Source organism: Magnolia sinica, chromosome 12 (assembly GCF_029962835.1).
Source record: "Magnolia sinica isolate HGM2019 chromosome 12, MsV1, whole genome shotgun sequence".
Taxonomy (NCBI): Eukaryota; Viridiplantae; Streptophyta; class Magnoliopsida; order Magnoliales; family Magnoliaceae; genus Magnolia; species Magnolia sinica.
In genome coordinates this window covers 29,148,918-29,158,171 of record NC_080584.1, presented here as the reverse complement: position 1 = coordinate 29,158,171, position 9,254 = coordinate 29,148,918, and the positions used below count along the sequence as shown (strand labels likewise).

Genomic DNA, 9,254 nt, shown 5'->3' with positions numbered 1-9,254 from the left:
AGAGTAGATATAAGCATACTCTCCTGTTCTTTCTCCAGGTGGGCAGAGATCACCACCGGGTATGTCTCATCTTGACCTAAATAGGCATATTTCAAATCAGAGGGCAAAGGTTTTAGGTCAAGCTTCGGCGGCTTGAGGTTAGACGGTAGAGGCATTACATCAGTTTGTGGTAATTCTTCAAATTGTGGCCTCCATCGGTTAACTTCAAGTACCGGTGCGGTATCAAGCAAGGCACACATCTCCCTAATCATGTCATCATCAAAATCATGGGAGTAGGCCAGGCATGTCTCTAGATAGTCGGAGGATAATGTCAGAGGTGTCGTATCTTCCACGAAAGAGTCAATCATGTTAATGTCGTGGAAATCGTCATCATCCTCTGCGTTGCTGCCGTTATTGAAAAAAATGTTTGACTCCAATGTCAAATTTCCAAAAGACATAGTTATGATACCATTCCTGCAATTGATAATTGCATTTGACGTGGTAAGGAATGGGCGACCAAGAATGACGGGAATCTGAGTGCTCATGTTATTGATGGGTTCGGTGTCCAGGATGATAAAATCTACAGGGTAGTAAAATCTATCGACCTGGACTAACACATCCTCAATTATCCCTCTTGGTACACGAACAGAGCGATCAGCAAGTTGTAGTGTGGTTAGGGTGGGTTTTAATTCACCCAAACCTAACTGTTTATATACCGAGTAGGGAATCAGATTGACGCTCGCTCCTAAGTCAAGAAGTGCGTGATCAATTCGATGGTTCCCGATTACACATGATATGGTTGGGCTACCGGGATCCTTGAATTTCTGCGGCACGTCTTGCTTCAGGATGGCACTCACTTTCTTAGTCAAGAAGATTTTCTTTTGAATAATTTTCCATCTTTTGGTCGTGCATAAGTCTTTCAGGAATTTGGCATATGAAGGTATCTGTTTAACGACATCAAGTAGAGGAATGTTGACTTTCACCTGTTTCAACACCTCTAGGATATCCTAAGAGTTAGAGAGAGGTTTTGGTGAAACCAACCGTTGGGGGAATGGAGCAACTGGCTTCTCTAGAAGTTCCGGTTCTACTTTTTGTGGGGCATCACTGGATCCATCATTGTTGTCCTCTTCTGGTTCTTGAGGCTTTTCGGGCCTAACCGGAAGAGTTTTATCGATGATCTTACCACTCCTAAGAGTGGTGATGGATTTAGCATGCCCCATCTGATTTGAAGAGCTAGGATCATTACTCTCGTACTGCGGTTTAGGATTGGGGAGAGGTTGTGCAGGAAGCATCCCCTTTTCTATAACCGTCATACGAGAATCTATCTTTTGCATAAAATCTGTAATTCTTCGCATTGCTTGAGCCAGCTCTTGTATGGAATTTTAAACCGGTTCCTCTTGAGGTTTCACTTGATTTGGATTTTGATTAAAGAAACCTGGAGGAGTCGCCGTTTGTCCATTCCTCCAACTAAAGTTTGGATGATTTTTCCAGCCAGAATTGTATGTGTTGGAGTTAGGTCCAGTAAAAGGTCTTTGATAGTTATTTACGGCATTGGCTTGTTCATTCAACACTCCTCGAAAGGCAGGTATTGTAGGACAGTTTTCAGTTGTGTGAATGTTGCAATCACAGATGCCGCAAACAATTTCATTGACCTTATCCTTCTTTCCTTCCATGGCCTCAACTTTCCTTATGAGCGTAGTCACTTTACACTTGAGATCATCCTCTTCTTTCAAGAGATATAATCCACCTTTCTCCTTTAATTGAGTCGGCCTAGACGTGGTGTTCGACTTTGGGTAATAGTCCCAAGATTGTGTTTTTTCAGCCAAACTATCGAGGTAGTCCCATACCTCGTCGATATCTTTATTAATGAACTCTCCATTACACATTGTCTCGACCATTTGGTGCATGGAAGATGTCAGTCCATCATAGAAAAAATTTGTAATGCGCCACGTTTCAAATCCGTGTTGTGGGCATGAACTGACCAAATCTTTGAACCTTTCCCAACATTGAAAGAATGTTTCATCTTCCTTTTGAGCAAAGTTCATGATCGCTTTTCTGAGGGTAATCGTTTTATGATGTGGGAAGAATTTTTTTATGAATTCCCTCTGCATATCGTTCCATGTGCCAATGGATCTAGGACGCAGTGAATGTAACCACGTCTTAGCTTTCTCTTTTAAGGAAAAAGGAAAGAGTTTCAGCCTAATTGTATCCTCAGATACATTAGGAAAACATAATGTAGCTATAATCTCATCGAACTCTTTCAAATGTAAATATGGACTCTCTGATTCAAGTCCATGGAATTTGGGAAGGAGTTGGATAACTCCTGGCTTGATGTCCATTTGTCCTGTGTTTTCAGGAAAAATCATGCATGAGGGCGTACTCACTCCCGCCGGTTGTAGAAAATCTCGTAAAGTACGAGGCGGGGGTGCCTGTTGCACCTCATTCTCATCTTGGGTATCCTCCACCCTGGGTGGGGGTAGAGGAGGTTGGTCCTCAGCCATAACTTCAGTTAACTCAGGGGATTTCGAGCGGTGTCTAATCCTGCGATGGATAGTCAACCCCTCAACCACTCCTCCTTCAGTCAAGAGACGTCGAGTGTCGTCACGGGCCCACTTGGGCATGAAAAACACTCGCAGCCCTCGATTAAAAACCTAATCCTAAGAAAGGAAAAGAAAATCTAGAAAGAAAGAGAGAGTTGGAAAGAAATTACCAAATTGGAGTCCTAAGTTAAAAACCTGCAAAATAAAACAAAAATAAGTTAGATTCTTAAAAAGAGAAGAATGATACTTTAAAAGAAAAATAACAGTAACTTAATTTCTAAAAGAAGGTATTCTTTAAAGAAAAGCGGAAATTTCTAAAGTAAACTAGGAAAGTCCTATACTAGAAAGCAAATTACTAAAAGAGAACTGGAAAATAGAAAGTAGGGAAGGAGTGTACCGAATTAGAGATTTCTATCTTAAAGGCCTACAAAATAGGAAGGTTAGTTTCTAAACAAAAATTCTAAAAAAAATTAAGAAACAAAATTAGATTCTAAAAGTGTTAGAATTAGAAAGTTACTAAAATAAAACAAAAATAGAAAGTTAATTTCTAAGAAGTGAAAGAAATAACCTAAACTCTAAAAATAAACTATTTCCTACAGAAGGGAGGATACTAGAATTAGAAAATTTCTAAAATTTAAACCCTAATTCTAAAAATATGAAAAAGTAGAGAGATTAGGAAGGAATTACCAATTTAGAAACTTATGTCCTGATCCTATAAAACAGGAAACAAGTTAGTTTTGAACTCAAATAAAAATAAAATAAATAAATAAATAAAAACTAAGGTTAGTAAAATTCTAATCTTAAACTAATCCTAAAACCAATTAATTTCAGAAAATCGTAACCGTCAGTCCCCGGCAACGGCGCCAAAAACTTGTTCACTCCCCAAGTATAGGGTGATGTAGTAATAAACTCGGTAAGACCGAGGTCGAATCCACAGGGACTGATACCTGTACGTTATCTGAAACCAAGTAGAACTAGAACTAGACTAAGATGCTATCTAAATCAAATAAAATTTAGGGAATAATTTGTGGAATAATTATCTAAAACTTAAGTAATTCAGAGGAAGGAAACTAGGGATTCAGAGGATCCACTTGTAGAGATTAGGGAGATCTTATGCCTGCATTAAGATTTATGGAAATCAAACTGAACCTATTTGATCTGGTTTTCAAGAGATGAAAGGTATATGAATTAGAATGGATTCCATCACCAAACCATGCCCAGGAGACAAAGTAAACAATAGAATTAAACTAATTACCAACCAATCAACAATGTATGAAGATCAGGAAGGGTATTGTCATCCTACCATGCCCATGGGACAATGATGAACAACAGGGCTTCCTGACTTCATAAATATAAAAAGGGGAAAAAGAGATATTCAAGGCCATTGCAGATCCATTGTAATTTCAGTCACAACAGACCATTAAAGACAAGAAACATTCCTTTAATTAACTAAAAGCAACATCAGTTCAGTTTAAACCAAAAGAAGGCATACGTAAAGACTCCCATCACTTTACAAGCTTCACCTCTTAGCCCTAGCTAAGAGGTTTAGCCTAGCGTGATCATGCTAGAATCAGAGGAAAAAAAATCAAGGAAAGAAATAAATAAAAGGAAAAGGAAAAAGAAACAAAGACCGGATGTCTCTTGCTCTTGCGATCATCAGTCACATCCCTGCCACGAATTTCTTCTTCCTCCCTCTTATTTATCTCCCCACATTCAAGCCTTCAAAGTTGAGCCCCTCATGCTCACGTCCAAAACTGTCAGCCAACGTCCCAGTAGCCAGACTACCTGTACTTCCAGCCTCAAGAAGACAAAAACCAAAACCAAAAAAACAAACTCTTCCCAGCCGTGCACTCCACGTTCCTTGACGTGCAGCAGCGGCCAAAACCGTAAGCCTTCTCTTCAACGTGCAGCAGCAAAAATACTGCTGCTCCCCTACTGCACTCTCTTCTTTACGTCCTCCTTTCTTCCCCAAACCGAGACCTCCGTCAAAACCGAGCCTCCTTTCTTCCGTCCTCTTATACAGAACTGTCGTCCGGGAGTCCTACCCGGAATAGGGTGCGAAGACACTCCTCTTTATGCAGCCAGGTGCGGCAGCAGCGTGCGCAGCAGCAGAAATGCAAAAGGCACTTGCGTTTGGATTGAAATTTTGGATGACCGATCGTCCAAACTTGGAATCTGACTTCTTGGTGGGGGTCAGGACCACCTGATCGAGCATGCGGACGGTCCGGATCATGGATCCGACCGTGCCCTTGATCATAGAACAGCCCACAGCGTCCGGTTTTCACGGACGCAGGGCCTGCGAAAAGCTTTCGCTGTGTCTTGGTGGGGCTCAATACTGACAGTGATGGAGAAATCCACGCCGTCCATCGGTTTCCTCCAGAAATTCTAGTCAGGAACGGATGGTTTCTGCCTTCCGTTGGTGTGACCCACTTGATCAGTCTTACAACCGTTCGACCTGTGTTAGAATGTTTAAGATGCCATTGTCGCTGGTATTTTGAAGTTTATCCACCTAAGCATTGGTAATATGGACCAATATGATCTAATGGACGGTTTAGATTGGTCTTTGGAACCGTGATGGCGGCCCACTACAGCAAACCGCGCTCCCTGTTTCTTCCGCAGAAAAAAAATTCGAATTGGAGAGGGAGACCCGGTCAAACGTGTTGCCGTGCACGGCTAGTGCACCTATGCTGTACATGTGCGATGCACATGTGGGTCCCACGCTGATGTATATGAGAGATCAGCTCCGACCAACCTGGTTGTCACATAATTTAAACGGTTGACACCAAACTTGAAGTATTTCGAGATAGCAGGCGGGCCCCAAATTGATAATTTATGGGCTGATCTGTCCGTTGAGACATTTGCACGAAGATCCAATGGCTGATTTTTGACGTGTACGGTTAATTTATGGTCTTCAGGCCATGTATGAAGTTTTGAACCAAGCAGATGGCGGAAACCCAATGATCTTGCATTTTGGCTGACTTTCAGGCCGCTTGAGCTTCAGTTTCTCAATTTTCGCGGACCCCAGGAGTGTAATTCCGTTGATCCTGGTCCCCTGGAGTCTGTCCCTTGCTCTGATGACTTCGGAGTGTCAAATTCATGCTTTTGATACTATTTTTCAGTCCATGCTCCTGATTCCACCTTGCAACAGAAACATGATTAAAATGAGATATTAAATGGTACCATGTTCATAAATCTAGGCAACAACTGGGTCCGATATGCAATATTTGACCCTCAACAAGTAGCCCTTTTCGATGATAAATATTTTTTTGCTGGGTATTTTCTTTTTCTCACTTTTTTTTTCTTCTTTTCTTTTTATTGAACATGATGGACAAATTCCATAGGTTTTAGTTCCTATCATTATTAATAATCATTAGTTTAACAATTCAATATCAAACTAAAACTTTAATGTGTAAGCTAGATGTGACATGTGAAATCATGACTTAATCAACATTTAAAACTTCTAATTAAGAATTAATAACTCAACTTAATTTTGAAATCTATCAAATAACTAAAATATAAGAGTTATAAATCATTAACATTAGGTATCTTATAATTCTAATCTATGGATTAATTTCAAAATCACTTAAATTTATAGAAATTTCAAGAATTTTGAAGAATTTTAGCTCGAAAATTTAACAATTTTGCTCAAATTCGAAGAATTTCCAATAGGAAACTTACCTCCCAACCTAAAATTTACATTGTCTTAAATGTATAAACATATGTAATTAGAGAAAAATTGAGAACAATAAAAATAAAGGGAAGTAGATAAAGAGTACCTGTGAAGTGAATATAATCTTCCAATAAAATGTCATTCTACTGATGAAACTAAACTGCGAAAAACAAATTAATCTTAAGAAAGTAAATAAATTTTAATCCTAAACTAGGAAAGCAAGGGAAAACTATTCAATCATATAACAAGTGTCACGCCCTAAATCCGGGGACGGACAGCTTCTGTAATGCCCCGAATCCAACACTCGACTTCCATATACCAAGTCCCGAGTTCGGTACACTACAAGGAAGATTTTTGATTGAAATTTTCTTTTATATATAATAATACCTGAGCATGATGATCCGTAATCACAATGCAAAGCAACAACCTCCATTATAAATCCTAATGGTTACAAGTACAATACTTTTCTAAAATGTACAAAATGAAGGCATCACCAAAATATAGCTTAGACAAAATGTATCCAAAGAGCTAAGTCCTCCAAGCTACTCCTACCCTGAAAAAAATGGGAAATAGAAAGCTTAGGCAAAAGCCTAGTGAGTACACTCGTGTGTGCGTAATGTATAAGAATATAGTAACAATCAACTATCAGAGTACACAAGTTGAAGCATAGTGGTTAAGTAATGCTACATAAAGCCAAGAGGATAGGATGCAATGCAAGTGATGATATGCAAAGGTATGCTAGATGTATGCAAGCATGCAAATCCTCTTCTAAAAGTCCACAGCACAATATAGTTATCATCTCTGGGAATCAATGGGGCCTAGTATCTAGAACAAATCTGAAACTTGTTGAATAGAGGCCTCGCATACCCGCCCTGTCGGTGGGGGGCATATAACCATGCTAATACCCACCCGGCATGCCGATCGTAGACCTATTTCGGGGGTGGTCAGACCCAACCACATTCGCTCCAACTCTTCAGCTAGGCATGGCCGAACCTTTTCTCACCTAACCACGTTGATGGGAGTCAGGCCTAATATAGTCTTCGGCACCAGGTGACCCATGGCATCCGCCCGATCTTGATGATAAGGCTCGAGGGTACCACTCGAGGTTTAGAGAATTTCACCCAGGGGTCTAAGAAACCTAAATTTTCGGTGCCCATAAATACCAACCATGATGCCACTGTAGTGGTCTCATCAATACAACTATGATGTTGCTGTGGTTTTCAATCCATCTCATGAGGATGCTATGCAAAATGCAATGATAATCCACAAGCATGCTATGCAGTATAATTGCACTCAAGCAATGCTATGCATGTAAGCCACATATGCATACGAGGCAACCCTAATACTAATCGGGGTCCTCTACCAACTACATCCGATTTGCAATCCACTCTCATCGTGGAAAGGGTGTACATGTAATATCAGCATCGACATAAACATAAATTACAATGTAGCATCAAGTGAGCTTTAGGGACTTCAACCTAGGGACCGTTCCCGATATATTCGCTTAGGGACTTCAACCCGGGGATTGTGCCCGTGGTCTCTCGGACCAGATAACATCCTCACAGACTCCATCATGTGCACCCCTCACCAACATCCTCTACTACATACTCCATCATGTGCACCCCGCACCATCATCCTCTACCATATGCATATGATCTTCGCATGATCAAACTATGCACACCATGCACTCCTCATCCATGATGTATTTACATGTATGCGTGCGTGCAGATGAAATATGCACAAATATCATCAGACTAATTAAAATGATCATGGTACCAACATGGTAAATTAGTATTTTAATGTGTACTCTCCACCATGATCATGGGGCTATGCAAGTGTCCACACTTCCACATCACAAGTGTGCACCAACCACACAATAGCACAACTAGGATCAATCCATCACTTGGCACTAATCACATGGCCAAAATCTCATACACTGTCACCACAACAGATTGTATACCAAACATGTGCAAGGAATACACACATACCATAACATGCATCAAATCCACATATAAGGATCCAAGCATTTGAACATAAGCTAGCATTATAACATACAATCATTACATCTAACTACATGTATCATATCACACAATCACTGCACATATGTCATCACCACATTCATAATTCGATTTGAATCCAACATCTCAACAAGTCTAGCTATCATCTCAAGTAGACTAAGGCCCAATTCATTGCCACATTTGAATGGGCCGGTTAGTGAGTCACTACATCCTAACCTTCTGGCTTATTGAGTGGTCCATTTGATTATCACAAACGGTTCATTCGAGGAGTCAATTATAACTCATTCATAAGGCCCAAATGGGACTTGGCATACATACATCACAAGGAGTCTCATGCACTTACCAAGAAGCCCAAACATAGGCCCAATATGCACTTCTCATGGAGTCTTACGTTCTTAGTAAGAGGAAGTAACCTATGGGCCCGATAGGTTTACCGCTAATGGGCCCACAAGGTGTCCACTCAAGGTAGGCTTTAAGGCTAATAGGCCCACTACTCTAACGCCATTATGAACATATTAGTGGAGTCCACAAATCAAGCCCAATACTATTAATAAGATGGGTTCAACAATCAATTGACACACGTCCTAAGTTCACATACCCAAGAGATTACATCATCGGCATAGTCCATGAGTCCGAGTGACCACACAATTCTCATATGCCCACACGGTCTTGTGACCACTCCATTATCAGAAGTCCATATGGTTGAGTGGCCACAAAAATGTCACTCTATTTGCCACAATAAAGGATTTAAGGTCAGATGGTTACTTATTTTTACTACACCATAGCTCACATAATGGGGCAACCACTTTATTAAACTTTCACATGGTTAGGCAGCCGGTACCATAATTTCACATAGTTTAGTATATATACAATTACTATTATGATCTAGTATCCACATTTCAAAATATCTAAACATAATTGAACACACAATCGTACCCACCATTCATGGCTACACTAAGTCTAATACTACAACCACTTCACACGTCACATAGTTAATGACTTATATTCGGTGTCACATGGTTAAGGGTCAAGGGGTACACTTCATCA

General features: G+C 40.3%; 1 non-coding gene across 1 annotated transcript; it reads left to right on the top strand.

The window, feature by feature from the left end:
- The first annotated feature begins 1,935 nt into the window (after positions 1 to 1,935).
- On the top strand, positions 1,936 to 2,042 carry LOC131222085 (small nucleolar RNA R71). Its single transcript, XR_009159793.1, has one exon. It is a non-coding gene; the product is annotated as a small nucleolar RNA R71 (small nucleolar RNA).
- The last annotated feature ends 7,212 nt before the right edge of the window (positions 2,043 to 9,254 follow it).